This window comes from Pteronotus mesoamericanus, unplaced genomic scaffold (genome assembly GCF_021234165.1).
Source record: "Pteronotus mesoamericanus isolate MK-2021 breed Mesoamerican mustached bat unplaced genomic scaffold, CSHL_Meso_final contig_46, whole genome shotgun sequence".
NCBI classification, from domain to species: Eukaryota; Metazoa; Chordata; class Mammalia; order Chiroptera; family Mormoopidae; genus Pteronotus; species Pteronotus mesoamericanus.
Window position 1 is genome coordinate 10765061 of NW_026555170.1, and position 7918 is coordinate 10772978.

General features: G+C 40.1%; 1 pseudogene; it reads right to left on the reverse strand.

Annotated features, from left to right (window-relative positions):
* Positions 1-7594, reverse strand: LOC129074118 (40S ribosomal protein S27-like; annotated as a pseudogene).
* Positions 7595-7918: the final 324 nt, after the last annotated feature.

A 7918-nucleotide genomic window follows, 5' to 3' on the forward strand; every position in this document is an offset into this window, starting at 1 on the left:
TTAGTGCTGCTTCCTTCTGAAGGGGCATCCTTCTGCAAGCCTGGCTTGTCCTCTTGTAAGCTAACAGAGGACAGTGGAGAAGCTAACACACAAAACTACCACTTGTGGAGGAGAGGGGCAAGATGGCCGAGGAGTCAATGGAAGTGACACTGACCTCATCCCAGGACCAATCTGGAATTACAACTAAACTGTGGAGAAAACACCCAGAACAAACAACTGAACAATAGCAAGAGAGAAGCCTTATAATCTCGGAGACAGAAGAATCATATTTAGCACAACCTGACTTGTAAGAAGTGCAGTGGAGATTCAAGAAGGTTGGCTGGGTGCCCACAGGAAGCAGCACCAGATATTTAAATGGACAGTAGGAACCCCCTGAGAAGAGTGGGGTCTAAACCATAAGTGGGGATCCCCAGCCTACAGCACCAGAGCCCAAAAAGTACACAGATAACAGCCAGCTGCGAAAAGTAGCAGGGATGCTTTCAGTGAGAGATGGGCAGCTGGAGATGCAAAGAGCCGTTTAAAGGGCCAACGCATAAAATTTTATTTGCAGCCACTTACCCTGGTCTCCAGCAAAGGCAGGGGTAGAATGGCCTAGAGATGCTTGAGGGGAAATTGGAGAAGGAGGCGCTGGGGAGAGAACTGAGGGAACAGCCAGTGGGATCCCGGTGCTGACTCATCCCTCATATAGCAGCAGCCATCTTACTCAGGCAGACCACTCCCCCCAGGAGGGACTCTGCCACACCCTGTGATGCCTCAGCCTGACTGCTGAGTGCAGAGTGACTAGATTAACAACTGAAGGATATAGCCACAGACAGTAGATTCCTGGAAGTCTCGAACAGACTGCCTAAAGTCAGACAGGGTCAACATCTGACATCATCAGATGCATACCCAGAAAGAAAAAACAGCAGTAAATACTAGAGGCTACCTAGATGAAATCCACTGTGGTCTTCTCCATGATTTCTGATATTTTCTTTACTACATAGCTTTTTAACGTTCATTTCAGGTCCATCAAGTTTGTGCCTAGTAAGTCACTTGATTTTATACTAATAGTTTATTTCTCTCCTTTCTTGTAATATATTAATCTCTTTGCAGCCTTATTAATACTAGTTCATTTGCTGTTGATAGTAGGATTGCAGGGGGGTTATTTTTGCAGATATAGTTTGTTTTCTGGGCTTTGTGGTTTTGTTTTGGCAGCACCTGCATAAAAACACACAATACATGGTGGGTAGAGTAACGCTCAGTCAACCAGCTGGAGGGGAGGACCCACCAAAGAACAACCAAACAACAATCAAAACCAAATTACTTCCAGAGAGCCAAGATAAATGGCATAAAAGGAACCCAAAGAGCAGCAAGTTCAGGAGATCAAGGAGACTGCACCGCTGGATCTCACAAGTCTCCTACCAGAGAAGTTCATACCACAAAGTCTGGAGGTCAAAGTAGATCAATTTAAGAACCAGAAGCAAAAAAGAAGATTCTCACAAATAATGGGAAGACAAAGAAACACCTCCCAAGTGAACAGAAAAAAGGAATCCCCAGAAAGGGAAGTAAATGAAATAGAAGCAAGTAAACTATCAGATACTGAGTTCAAAACAGTGGTTCTAAGGAAGCTCAGTGAGCTCAGAATTACCAAAAACTACAAGGAAACTATGAGGAACTTACTGCAAAGTATATCAGCATGAAAAAGGACATAGAAACGATCAACAAGAGGCAAGAGGAAATAAAGAATACAACCTCTGAATTGAAAAACACAGTAGAAGGAATCAAAAGCAGGCTAGATGAACCAGATGATTGAATCAGAGTGCTGGAGGACAAGGTAAGAACAAGAAAATGAAAAAAGACTCAAAAATAATGAAGAGGCATTTAGGGACATGCAGGACAACCTGAAACATAATAATATCTGTAATATAACAATACCAGGAGAAGAAGAGCAAGGGATAGAGAGCCTTTTTGAAAAAGTAATGATGGAAAACTTCCATAATTTGAGGAGAGAAAAGGTCACACCAAGTCCAGGAAATGCAGAGGGTCCCATTCAAGAGGAACCCAATGAGGCCCACTCCATGATACATCATAAGTAAAGTGGAAAATATCAAAAGACAAACAGAGAATCCTAAAGGGAGAAGGAGGAAGTAACATATAAGGGAGCCCCTGTATAGCTAGCAGCTGACTTCTCAACAGAAACACAAGCCAGAAAGGAATGTCAAGAAATATTCCAAAAATGAAAATCAAAGGCCTGCAAAGAAAGCTGCCCCACCCAGCAAAGCTCTTAATTAAAATGGAAGGTGAAGTAAGGAGTTTCCCAGACAAAAAAAGGCTAAAAGAATACACCTCCACCAAACCAGCACTACAAGATATACTAAAGGAACTGGTTTAAGAAGATGAGGAAAAAGAATGAGAAAGAGAGGAACACAGGTACAAAAGCAAAAAATGAATAAATATCTATCAATGATACCTTTCAATTTAAATGGAGTAAATGCTCCAATTAAGAGACAAAGGGAGAGTGGTGAATGGATTAGACAACATGACTGGCACATATGCTGCCTACAAGAGACCCACCTCAGAACAAAGGACATGCACAGACTGAATGTAAAGTGACTGAAAAAAAAAAAAAAACAAGCAAATAGAAATGAAAAAAAGCTGGGATAGCAATACTTATATCAGAAAAAATAGATTTCAAAACTAAGGCCAGAAGAGAGACACAGAAGGACGCTTCTTAATATTCAAAGGAAGTATTCATCAAGAAGGTGTAAACATCGTAAACCTATATGCACCCAACAGAAGAGCACTCTCAAATATAGAAGGAAAATCTTGGAGGACTTCAAGAAAGATATAGACAGCAACACATTGATAGTAGGTGATTTTAACACCCCATTATCAACAATGGATAGATCTTCCAAACAAAATACCAGCAAGGATATTGTAGAAATGAACAACGCATTAGATCAAATGGACTTAACTGATTATATATATATATATATATATATATATAGAACATTTCATCCCAAAAAGCAGAATACACATTCTTTTCAAATGCATATGGACTATTTTCAAAAATAAACCATATTATAGGACACAAAACAAGCCTCAAAAAAATCAAGAAAATTTAAATCATAACAAGCATTTCCTCAGACCACAAGGGCTTGAAACTATAACCCAACCTCAAGAAAAAAACTCAAAAAACATTCCAAGTCATGGAGACTGAATAACATGCTATTAAACAATGAATAGGTCAATAATGAGTTCAAAGAAGAAATCAAAAACTTTCTGGAAACAAATGAAAATGAACCCACAATACTCCAAACCTATGGGACACAGTGAAGGCAGTCCTGAGAGGGAAGTTCACAGCAATACAGGCCTACGTAAAAAAGATAGAAACATTTCAAATAAACTACTTAACCCTACATCTTTAGGAACTGGAGAAACAACAACAAACAAAGCCCAGAACAAGTAGTAGGAAGGAAATAATCAAGATCAGAGCAGAACTGAATGATACAGAGACTAAAAGAACAATTCAAAGGATCTGTAAATCCAGGAGCTGGTTCTTTGAAAAGATAAACAAAATCGACAAACCTTTAAGCAGACTCATCAGGAAAAATGGGAGAGGACCCAAATAAATAGTATCAAAAATGAAAGAGGAGACATTACAACTGATATAACAGAAATACAAAGGATTGTAAGAAATTACTACGAACAACTATATTCCAAGGAGTATGAAAACCTGGGTGAAATGGACAAATTTCTAGAAAAACGTAATCTTCCAACACTGAATGAAGAAGAAGCAGAAAGTCTTGAACAGACCATTAATAGCTGGTTAAGTTGAAGCTGTAATTCAAAAACCTAGTAAATGAATTTGGAAAAACAGTGGGACACAAAGTCAATATTCAGAAATCAAAGGCATTCTTGTATACCAGTAATGCAATATCAGAATCATCAATCAGGAAGAAAAAAAACCCCACTTTCTAGAGTAAAAAGAAAAATAGAGTACCTAAGAATAAACTTAACCAGGGAGGTAAAATTCCTGTACTCCGAAAACTACATAACACTGAAGAAAGAAATTAAAGAAGACACAAATAAATGGAAGCATATACCGTGTTCAAGGATTGGAAGAATCAACATCATCAAAATGTCCATACTACCCAAAGCAATTTATAGACTCAACCCAATCCCTATTAAAATACCAGTGACATGTTTCACAGATAGAGAACAAACATTTCAAAAATTTATATGGAACCTTAAATGACCCAGAATAGCTGCAGCAATTTTGAGAAAGAAGAACAAAGTAGGAGGGATCACAATTCCTGACATCGAAGTATATAACAAGGCCACTGTAATCAAAACAGTTTGGTACCGGCATAAGAACAGACACATATCAATGGAACAGATTAGAGAGCCCAGAAATAAACCCATGTCTCTATGGGCAATTACTATTTAACAAAGGGTGCAGAAGCATAAAACAGAGTAAAAATAGCCTCTTCAACAAATGGTGTTGGGAGAGCTGGACAGCTACATGCAAAAAAATAAAATTTGACCACCAACTGACACCATACACAAAAATTAACTCAAGATGGATAAAACACTTAAATGTAAATCACAACACCATACAAGTCCTAGAAGAGAACTTAGGCAGGAAACTCTCAGATATTCCACACAGCAACATTTTCACTGACATGTCCCCTAGAGCAAGGGACATAAAGGAAAGAATAAACAAATGGGATTTCATCAAAATAAGAAGCTTCCGCACGGCTAAAGAAAATATCAGCAAAATAAAAAGGAAACCAACCGTACGGGAAAATATATATGACAGTGCTACCCCGGACAAGGGTTTGATCTCCAAAATATATAAAGAACTCACACAACTTCACTCCCAAGAGACAAACAATCCAATTAAGAAATGGGCAAAGGGCCTGAACAGACACTTCTAGGGGGTGACATAAACAGGGCCCAGAGACACATGAAAGGATGCTCAGCATCACTAGCCATCAGAAAGACAGAAATTAAAACCACAGCGAGATACCACTTCATGCCAGTCAGAACGGCCACCATAAACAAATCAGCAAATGGCAAGTGCAGACGAGGTTATGGAGAAAAGGGAACCCTAGTACGCTGCTGGTGGGAATGCAGACTGGTGCAGCCACTGTGGAAAACAGTTTGGAATTTCCTCAAAGAGCAAAAAATGGAACTGCTTTTTGACCCAGTGATTCCACTGCTGGGATTATACCCTAAGAATCCCAAAACACCAATTCAAAAGAACCTGTGCACCCCAATGTTCATAGCAGCACAATTTACAAAAGCCAAGTATTGGAAACAACCTAAGTGCCCATCAGTAAATGAGTGGATCAAAAACAATGGTACATTTACACAATGGAATACTGCGCAGCAGACAGAAAGAAAGAGCTACTACCTTCACGACAGCATGGATGGAACTGTAGAGCATTGTGCTAAGCGAAATGAGCCAGGCAGTGAAAGACAAATACCATATGATCTCACCTATAAGTAGAACCTAATCAACAAAACAAACAGGCAAGCAAAATATAACCAGCAACACTGAAAGAAAAAACAAATTGACAGTAACAAGAGGGGAGTTGGGAGGGGGGCAAAGGGGAAAAGAAGGGGAAAGGTCAAGTCAAGGAACATGTATAAAGGACCCATGGACAAAGCCAAAGTGGGGAAGGATTGAGGGTGGGAGGTGGGTGTGGGTGGGGGAGGGGAACATGGTGGCGGGGAGATGGAGACAAATGTATTTGAACAATAAAAAAATAAAAATAATTAAAAAATAGAAGTACATAAATAATGAATAAATAAAATCTTTTTTTAAAAAGCCTACCACTTGTACATGGCTAGGGACAGTGATGATTTTACAGCATCCTGGGCATTTCACACCCATAGAGTAGGAATCAGAGCTGTGCACCGGGCACTCCTTTTTGTGTTTCCTCTTCTCTTCTTCTGAAGTGGAATGAGGGAGATTCTTAGCAGAGCATGTTGTTGTAAGGGTGGTCACCACCCGAACTGCCCTCTAGTACTCTTTTTTGCTATGACTCTTAAAGGTAACACTCTCACCTGCAATGACAATTTTAGTTATCAGTTGCCCTCCTGGTACTTGGTGAATAAGGGAGATAAACAAAACTTACAACTTACTTCGTGGACTATTTTAAGAGGAATCTTCCAAACTACAAGTTGGAATTTGCTCCTTGCTTCTTTCCAGTGATCCCAGTGTTGCCAGGAATCACACGCTCCAGGGACATACAGTTTATTGAGAGCAGTTGTTGGTAATGAGCCACCCTTCAGCCCACTGGCTGGCCTGGCTCATCCCTCAGGACACCAGAAGCCCATTTAATTTAAATGGGGGCAGTGAAACAAGAGGGCAGTGCCTGAAGGGAACTTATGCTTGAATTCACGGCTATGAACTGGGGTCTGAATAAGATGCATTTGATTATATCCCATTCCCTGTGGAGTCCAGCCCTCCTCCTTCTTTCCAAGTCTAAGAGAAAGAAAGTGACTTTCTATAAAAGTTCTTAATTATTCCTGAGCACATGGACAGCTGCTCTTTGATAACTCTGTCCATGTACTGATTCTGGGAAGTATGACATTAGTAATTTCATTAATATTTCCAATTCAACTCTTATTTAAACTGAAAATGCCCCAAAAGCACTCACTCTGGCAAAAATATAGCCCCCCAAAAATGGCATCCATCACAAAAATGCAGTAGTGTCAAGTTTATATTAATATGGAATATTTTAAATAAACTTTTATGCTTAATTTTATAAAACCCTTTACAAAGATATCTCCATTTATTAGAATTTCATATCTTAATACATCTTATTTAAAATAATTTTTTTTAATTTTAGAATATTTTTAGATTTACTGGAAAGTTGACTTACACAGTTCCCACATTCCCCATACCCAGTTTCCCCTATTGACATGTGACATGTCACAACTTATGAATGAATATTGATATATTATTAACTAAAGTCCTTATTGTATTCACCTTTCCTTTGTTTCTTCCTAATGGCCTTTTTCTTTTCCAGGATGCTAGTGAAATTGTACTGTGGTTGAAATGAGCCCACAATGTTTTTGGGAAATGGTACGCCAAGTCAGTCATTTCAGCCCTTTAGCTCCTGTAGAAACTTCCAGAGATTCCCCAGGATAAGGAGGATTGCATACTGACAGAACATGGCTACTTCCCTTCCTAAGGGCCCACTGAAGTGGCTGAGGCTTGCTAGCAGCCTTGGGAGGTCCTCTCTGTACAACCAGTAGTCTCCTGGATTCAGGCTCCCTCTTTTCCCTCTCTGGCCTGAGCTGGGGGGAGGGAGTGCCAAAGGCTCCAGTGCCCTGGGTCCACTGTGCCACCAGACATTAGCTTTTGTTCACATATCTATCTTCTCCCTAGCTCCACAGAAGGAGCTTGTTGGGTCTGAGGCAGTGGGTCCCTCAGAATCACCTGGCAAGCTTGTTGAAATGCAAATTGCTGACCCTCCCTGCCCCCCCCCCCGACCCCCACCGAAGATTCTGAATCTGTAGGTCTAGGTGGTGGCTGATAATTTGCATCTCTGACAGGTTCCCAGGAGCTGTTTCTGCTGGTGGAGGGAGGCGTAAGCATGTTCTGAGATCCATTTTTCTAAGCCAATCAGTATTCTCCTGGTGACTGTCAGTCTAGTGATAGGCAGGTGACCTAAACCAGCCTAACAGTGGTTCTCCGCACTGGCTATACATTACAATCACTTGGGAGCTTCTAAAACCTTCCTCTAACTGGGCCCCACCCCAGACTAATAAATTCATATTGCTAAAGATAAGGCCTCAGTATCAACAGTTAAAAAAATAACAAACAGAATAAAAATGAAATAAATAAATAATTCAAGAAGCACTCCCAGTGGTTTTAATGTAGAGCAGTATTGTGAACCACTGGTCAGTTTGAACTGAAAAG